General features: G+C 42.4%; 1 long non-coding RNA gene across 1 annotated transcript; it reads right to left on the bottom strand.

The window, feature by feature from the left end:
• Positions 1-687: 687 nt before the first annotated feature.
• LOC109548350 (uncharacterized) lies at positions 688-5457 on the bottom strand. Its single transcript, XR_002174437.3, has 3 exons — positions 5150-5457; positions 4309-4419; positions 688-1598 (listed from the first exon to the last, which is right to left on the bottom strand). It is a non-coding gene; the product is annotated as an uncharacterized lncRNA (long non-coding RNA).
• Between the last annotated feature and the right edge of the window lie 2254 nt (positions 5458-7711).

Consider the following 7711-nt stretch of genomic DNA (forward strand, 5'->3'; position numbering starts at 1 on the left):
TCTTAAGGGGTTCATTTATGTCAACAAGAGAAAATGTTGGCTCATTACAATCTTCATGTCTAATATTCTGTGTATAATGAAATTGAGCAACTTTTTACTATTGTATCTGCCGTTTGAGAGCCGTTCTCTGTGAACTGCCTCTTCATAACGCTTGTCCAGTCTCAGCTTCTTTTTATTGGATTGCTTCTAATTAACTTGAAATGCTATAAGACAGACTTATGATTATTTTGAAGTGTTTGTGTTACTGTGTTGATTTAATGCATGTTTTTGTGTGTAGACAAATTTCATATATTTAGTGTGTATGTATATGGTATATTCAACCCTTTTCAATGTAGTTCTATATATAGGGAATTCAATTGTTCCCAAATGATTTATTGGCGATTCTGTTTCTTTGAATATATCCTCGTTCCTGCTGCAGCAGACGGGGTTGCTAAACCGCTCACATACTTTGAATCAGCTTATCCGGAATGGGTGGGGTATTTGGCTGCATAATCCTGGTGGGATCAGTGCTAAGAAAAGAACAGAACCGCAAAATAGTAATGATAACAATAGTGATGATAATAGTTCTTTGAAGCAATACTGTTGCTAGAGCTGGCGTTAGTCCTTTTACTCTCATTCTTTGATTTATGAGGTTGGGAGATGCCCCCACCCCCACCCCGGCCCTGCCCCGGCTCCACCTGCACCAGGTGTGGGATGGAGCAGCTCCACCCCCTGGCCCCCAAAGAGCCTGTTTTCTCTCTGTCCAGGGTGGGCTCACAGGTGCAAATAAGGTAACACAAGCAGAGCACTGAGAAGGGTCCTGGCACCGAGGGCTCGGTCACGCCGGCTTTCTGGCTGCGGCTATCACAGAAGTGGAAAAAGCAGCACCGGGTTCTGACCTTTGTAAAGAAAACCGGGATCCAGTAGAGATCATGATCTCTGAGTATCAGAGGGAAAAAGTAAACTTATCCGTAACGAAAATAAATCGCGGTGGTACTCTTATATGTTACATTCATTCGAGAATCCCTTTTCATTCAGTAACTTTATGAAGTCATGGAATTGTTCGAGTCTATTTTATTGACCCCTTACCTTTGCGTTTGACAGACTGACCTGATGGATGACTCCCTGCATTTAAGCAACGAGCTTCACACCTCGGCTGTCTGGAAAAGCACTGGGAGCATTTTGGACTAAATGAAAATGGTGCAGTTACGGTAAGCTTTGAATAAAATTCAAAAAACAACTCGGGAAAATTATGAAAGCTAATTAGAAGAAAGAGCTGCAGGGTAAGAGGGGTGAATGCTCAGTCTGACGCTGGCTGGTGGGTCAGAGTCGGGTTGCACCTGAAAACCTTCTCAAGATAGAAAAGGAAGCTGCGGAAGAGAAAAACCGCTTCTCCCAGCAGGACGCTGAGTGCCCTGCGCCTTGGCCACAGTGCTCTGTGCGTCACGAGAGCAGATGCTTTCGTCAGAAAGGCCTTCCAGTTACAAATCACACGCTCCTGTGTCTTAAAGAACCTCGAGTCGGCTTCGCGGGCTCGTGTGGGGAAAAGGAAGTAGAAGTTTGCGTAACTTACCCTTCAGCCTAATGATTCAAGGGCCACAAGCCTGGACTCATAAGCTCTGCAAATGAGAGAGAATCACATATACAGTGCACAATAAAGATAAATGGACGTGATGCTCATTTTCTCCAGTTTACCAATGTCACTAGTCAAAGGCAGATACAATATCTGTAGGTTTAGCAACGACAGAGCCATCACTTTTCTGCAGGTGATTTATATATACTAGTTAAATAGAGGGAAAAGCGCTATTATTTTCTTTGATGAAAAATCTCCTAAAGTCAATATTATACCCTTTACAAAATTAAATGAAAAGATTTGAATGTGCCAAGTTCAAACATGGAATGGAATGTTACTGCTCATATTACGTAGAGCCGTAATCGTCTTTTCCACCAATTAATAGACAAAAATAATTGTATCTGACGTGCCTGCGTACTGTCATTGACCGTTAATTTTGAGAGTCTGACAGCTACTGAAGACCCTGGTCTCTTTCAGCACAGACATTATTATCCCAAGATGTGGATTGCGTCTGTGCAAGGGAAAAAGTCTGCCTCCTTAGTTCAAATTAAAAGCCCTCGCACACCATTCAACTGCATGATAGACTCAGGAGTGACACAGTAAATTTTGGTGTGGTTTGGTAGTCCAGTATGCTCTAAATTGTTGTGAATCGTGTTTTCAGTTAATAAGACAAGAATGCTTTATGCAACTGATGCAGATCGCATGTGGTAGTAAATGTAAGCGGGTAACATTCACACTCACACACCTGTACGTACACACCCACGAGAATCAAACCACAAGGAACTTGAAGTCCTTTTGAAAAGACAAAAGATACGTAATGTTCAAGTATTGAAAGAATCAAATAATCAATTTGATACTGTTTTTTCTATATGATTTCATTTAGGTTTGACCTTCAAAAAAATAGTGAAGAATCTACTACCGACACTTTATGCATGAAAAATATTATTTCATTGAAAATACAATCAAATATCAGATTTCTAAAATAGATGCATCCTCTGTTTTATTTACTTATATTTCCATTTTAATCTCTGTAGCGTAACCGGTTACCTTCTGGTTGTGAGGATTATCAAGAAACTCAATTTTAGTCATAATTCACTTTGGTTCTTCTTGCTAAAGTTATTAGTTTTAGAGAGATGTGTGCCAGCCCTGGCTATGTCATGAAAATCAGTATCTCACCTTCTAATGTACAACTTTTGGTGCTGCGGCCTGTCAGGATCACAACACCTGTCTCCTACTTCCGCTCCAGATCGTCACCCCTGCTTTTTGTGCTACTATTATCATACATTTTACTTTTCAGTTAAGACAAAGTCCACAATACATTCATTTATTTTTGCCTTAAATATTTGACCATCACTTTAAAAAATACGAAAATATTTTTCTTTATATTTACTTATATAGTCAACATTTTCAGCCCTTTTAATTCTTTTTGTGTTTTTTGTTTTTGTTTTGTTTTGTTTTAGTATATTCAAGGTTTTATACAAAAGCATTTTCTTCTGCTTGAAGGCCTTTCTGTAGTGCCAGTCTCTTGGTGACAAATTCCCTCCTCTTTGTTTTCTGAAAAATGTTTTTCTTTTTTCTATTTTTCAAAGATATTTCCACATGGCATAGACCTAAATGACAGATTCTTTCCTTGTGGTACTTTAGCGCTGCCATTTCCTTGTCATCAGGCTTCTATTGTTTCTGCTAATAACTTTGTAAATATTGTTACATTCGTCCTTCTACATGTGATGGGTATTTTTCTTCTAGCTGTCTTTAGTTTTTTTCTCCTTATTACTGGTTTTCAGAAAATTAATTACAGTGTGTCTTGGTATGTTTTCTTTTTTTGTCTTTCGAATTTCGATGAGCTGTGATGTCATCATTTTCATCAAATTTGGACAATTTTCTATCATTTTATCCGCACATTGTTTTCAGCACCTCCTGCCCTCTACTGGGACTCCAGTTCCACATGTCACTGAGTCCCTGTTCATTTTTAAATTTACTAATCCTCTAAGCTTTTCTTTTTCAGTATCTAATCTCTTGTCCCTTAAAGTACATTTTCCTTTACTTCAAATACTGTACTTTTTACCTCTAGACGTTTTATTTAACGTCTTCAGTCTCTCTTCTCCTTATGCTCGTATTTTCCTTTAAAGTTTCCTTTAAAGTTTAAACAATATTTATTACAGCTATTTTAAAACCTTATCTTCTAGTTCCATCTTGCTTGTCCATTATTTAGTTATTTATTTTTTGTTTCTATTCATTGCTTTTGGTTAGTCCAGAGGTGCCTTATTGGTTCCCTAAACGTTTCTTACACTTTTATAATAGAGACTTCTTTAAATTGCATCTGAGGGTGACTTTTGTATCCTGCTGGGGGCTCTGACGGACAGATCAGACCAAAACCCAGCAAGAAGCAGTTTCCCAGAACTCGGCAAGGGATGGCGGTCATGAGCCCAGCTTGTGTGGGAGAAGAATCCGTATGTTTCAGGGTATCAACCACAAGCTGCAGGTGTACGGAGATCTCCAGCCTGCGAGGAAGAGCTGGTAATTCCAAGGCTTATCTTCAGACCTACCAGGTGACCAGGGCATGAGTCATAACTAGGGAAATGAGAATCTCAAAACATAGAATAAAACTGAACAACTGCACTAGGTGAAAGAAAAACAACAGCAAATATATAAACAAGATAAAACTCAAATCACTGGGGGACTGAATAGGCAAACATTGAGAAGGGCAGAGTAAGAGATGCCCCGTGTCAGTAGCAGGATTTGGGGACTTGGCTCACCTGCGTTGATATTAAGGCAAGCAGGGTTGTCCTGGGACTGTCCCAGTTTCTTCAGTTTGTAATGCTCATGCCCACATCATAACGGCGCTCCGTTTCACTCTCAACATGACTCTAAAACAAACAAAAAACCCGTCATTCTGTATTTAAATCATTGATTCCCAGATCCTGTGTGTTTCTTGTTCTCAAGAGAGAGACAGTTACTGGTTCAGGCTGGTCGGTTCTTTGGACCATCAAGTGTCAGAAGGACAAGGTCAGAGAGCAGGGGTTTAGTCCTTGGACATTCAGAAGCCACTCTAACTAGTGGTGACCATGGCTTTGCAAGCCACGACAGAAATATTAACTGTTATCCTTCGCTAGACAGCGCTGAAGACACGTTGAGTGTGAGTGCAGTGTGATCCAGTTCTGATTCTGAGAAGCTCCCGTAGTAGTTGGGGGATGACGGATTGCTGCATGGAGAGACCCCTGCAAGGAGAAGAAGACAGCACAGAAATCTGGGGATGAGATCAAACAAGTCTACCTTAAGAAACTGGAAACAGAGAGGAAGAAAGCAGAAATATATATGAAAAAAATCAGCAATATTTTGAATGTAAGGATGAAAGATGTGGAGAGAGTCAGTCAGATGCAACTCTACGTTTCCAGGCTAAATGACTGAGTGCATATCTGTACCATGAAGACCAATAAAGTGAGAGGAGACACATCTCAGGGCAAAAGAAAACATGCTCAGTATTTGACATGATAGAACTGAATGTTTCGGCAGACTTCAAGTTTTAGCTCAGAGAGAATTAGACCAGGTAAGAACATAGTTCCCACCCTACAATAAGAAAGAAGCTGGACTACATACAATTTACGACGAACTCAAAGACCAGGCTGCAGTGCAAACAAATAACAGGTAAGGTGGAGCGAGGCTGGTTCCTGCAGAGGGAACCGCAGCTCATCACACAGGCAGACGTGCTGCGGAGCGTCAGGTCAGCCAGTGGCAAGACTGGCCTGGACGTTTTTTATAAATCGCTCAACACTGAGTGAGTACGTTAACCCCGCTGGCTGTAGACACTGGGTAGCTCTTCCTCGGGGAAGCCTGGGAGGAGCTGGTCCCTGGAGGATCACAGAGAATCCCGAGCAGCTCCGCCCAGGGTGCAGGCTGAGGAGAACAGAGCGGCTACTGCCGAGTCTCCATCCAGCACTGAGACCTCTACCTCCACCAAGCAGGGAAAGGCTTAATTCATAGGAGATGGACAAGAAAAGCCAGAGCCTGAGGATCACGGGTGAAGACGCACTGCCCAGCGGGGGAGGGAAAAGAGCAGAAAGTCACTCGTCCCGCCTGACATCCAGAGAAGGGGCCGGGATGTGTGCAAGGGCCACACCCCATTTCACAGCATCTGGGAAGACACGGACTTAATCAGAACATTGCAAACAGCCCCTCCCTCACCCCTCCCACTGCACTTGTCAGTACAGACACAAAGAGCAGCTGAGAGGGCTGGGCTGTCCCCCTGGGGAGCAGTGCAAAGGGAGACCCACGGCCCGGTGGAGGGACCCACAGGCAGACCAGGAGCAAACACTGGGAAAACCTGCTGTGGGATTAGCTTCTTCCATGGACAAGAGAGCAACAGAGCAGCCTGGCAGCTCCTGTGCACGGACCCCGCCTCGGCCCCGCTGCTGGCGCCCTGGCACACACCCCACGCTGCAGTCCTCACAGGAGGAACGGCTCCCTCTTCTGCAAGCATGACAACAGTACACCCCTCAGCATCGACTGTCCTACATCACACGTATGGCTTTCAACCCAAAATAATGAGGCACGTCCAAGAGAAGACAAAAGCACACTCTGAAGACAGAGCAGCTCAAAATCAGCATTAAATAACCCAGGTGGTGAGAAAAACAGAAAGGGAATTTAAAATAGCGGTGATTATTATGCAAAGGCGCTAATGGAAAAGGTAGAGAGTATACAAGATCAAATAAAGGTAACTTGACGTATGAAAACGTCAAGTAGGAATGATAGGAATGAAATGTTAGGAGCAAAGTTTTAAACATAGAAACAGAAATAAAGAACGCCTTTAATAAGCTTACCAGGAGACTACACAGTTCAGGAAATGATCAGGTAACTTGAAGGCAGGTTAATACAATTTTACAAACTAAGATGCAAAGGACAAAAAAGAATGAAAAAAGAGAGAGCGAGAGAGAGAACCCAAGAGCCATGAAACAATATTAACAGTTTAACAAATAGGATTCTTAGCTGGAAAAGAGGGAAAGATTAAAACATAAGAAATAGATAAGGAAAAACTGGCTCAGGAATTGAAAATTAGTCACAGACAGCAAATCCCAGAAGCTCAGAAAACATCAAAAAGGATAAGTACAAAACAAACCGCACTCTCTCTAAGGCATATTATATTTAAACTTCTGCAAATGAAAGACGAAGAGAAAATCTTGAAGGGGAGCTGGTGGAGGAGTGAGCATTACCACTGGGGTTATTATTTTCAGAGGAAGGAAGATACAAATTACGGGAGACATCTCTTCAGAACGCCATGTGAAGAAATGAAGACATCCTCAGGCAAACAAAATGAGAGCATTGATTGCCAACAGACATATTCTATAAGAAGACTTAAAGGGATTTCTTCAGGGGGAAACAGTAAGAAATAGGGGTACAAACGCTTCAGTGACTGCTGGAAGTGCAAGAAGACGGGGTGCTTGATGACAAAGATACACAGCGGACTTTTGAGGGTGATGGCACTGAGTGGTACCCAGATGATGCAGATGTACATCACAAGCAGAGAACATTACTGCAGGTAGTTTTTTAAATAATCAACCAGAATGTTGGGATTTTGACTAGATATCTTTTTTAAAATTAATTAATTAATTTTTGGCTGCATTGGGTCTTCGTCGTTGCACGCGGGCTTTCTCTAATTGTGGAGAGTGGGGGCTACTCTTCATTGCGGTGTGCAGGCTCTAGGCACGTGGGCTTCAGTAGCTGTGGCACGTGGGCTCAGTAGTTGTGGCTCATGGGCTCTCGAGCGCAGGCTCAGTAGTTGTGGGGCACAGGCTTAGTTGCTCCGCGGCATGTGGGATCTTCCCAGACCAGGGATCGAACCCGTGTCCCCTGCACTGGCAGGCAGATTCTTAAACACTACACCACAAAGGAAGTCCCTTGACTAGATATCTTAAGGCTAAAGTAAAAGAAAAAAATGTGTACATAGGCTGTGCACTCAACTCTATTTGCTAGAGTCCCATACTACTTTACCCTGAAGAACATATAAGTCAATAAAGTACAGAGGATGGGATCCCAGTTTTCCAGTGTCAGAGAAACAAGTTAAAAAAGAACAAAGAGGGAGGAGATGCTAGAAGGAGCCCTGTGGAACTGGATTAGAGTCAGATGTATCAGTATGAACCCATATTTATCTTAATATGTAAAAAG

Source organism: Tursiops truncatus, chromosome 17, assembly GCF_011762595.2.
Source record: "Tursiops truncatus isolate mTurTru1 chromosome 17, mTurTru1.mat.Y, whole genome shotgun sequence".
NCBI classification, from domain to species: domain Eukaryota; kingdom Metazoa; phylum Chordata; class Mammalia; order Artiodactyla; family Delphinidae; genus Tursiops; species Tursiops truncatus.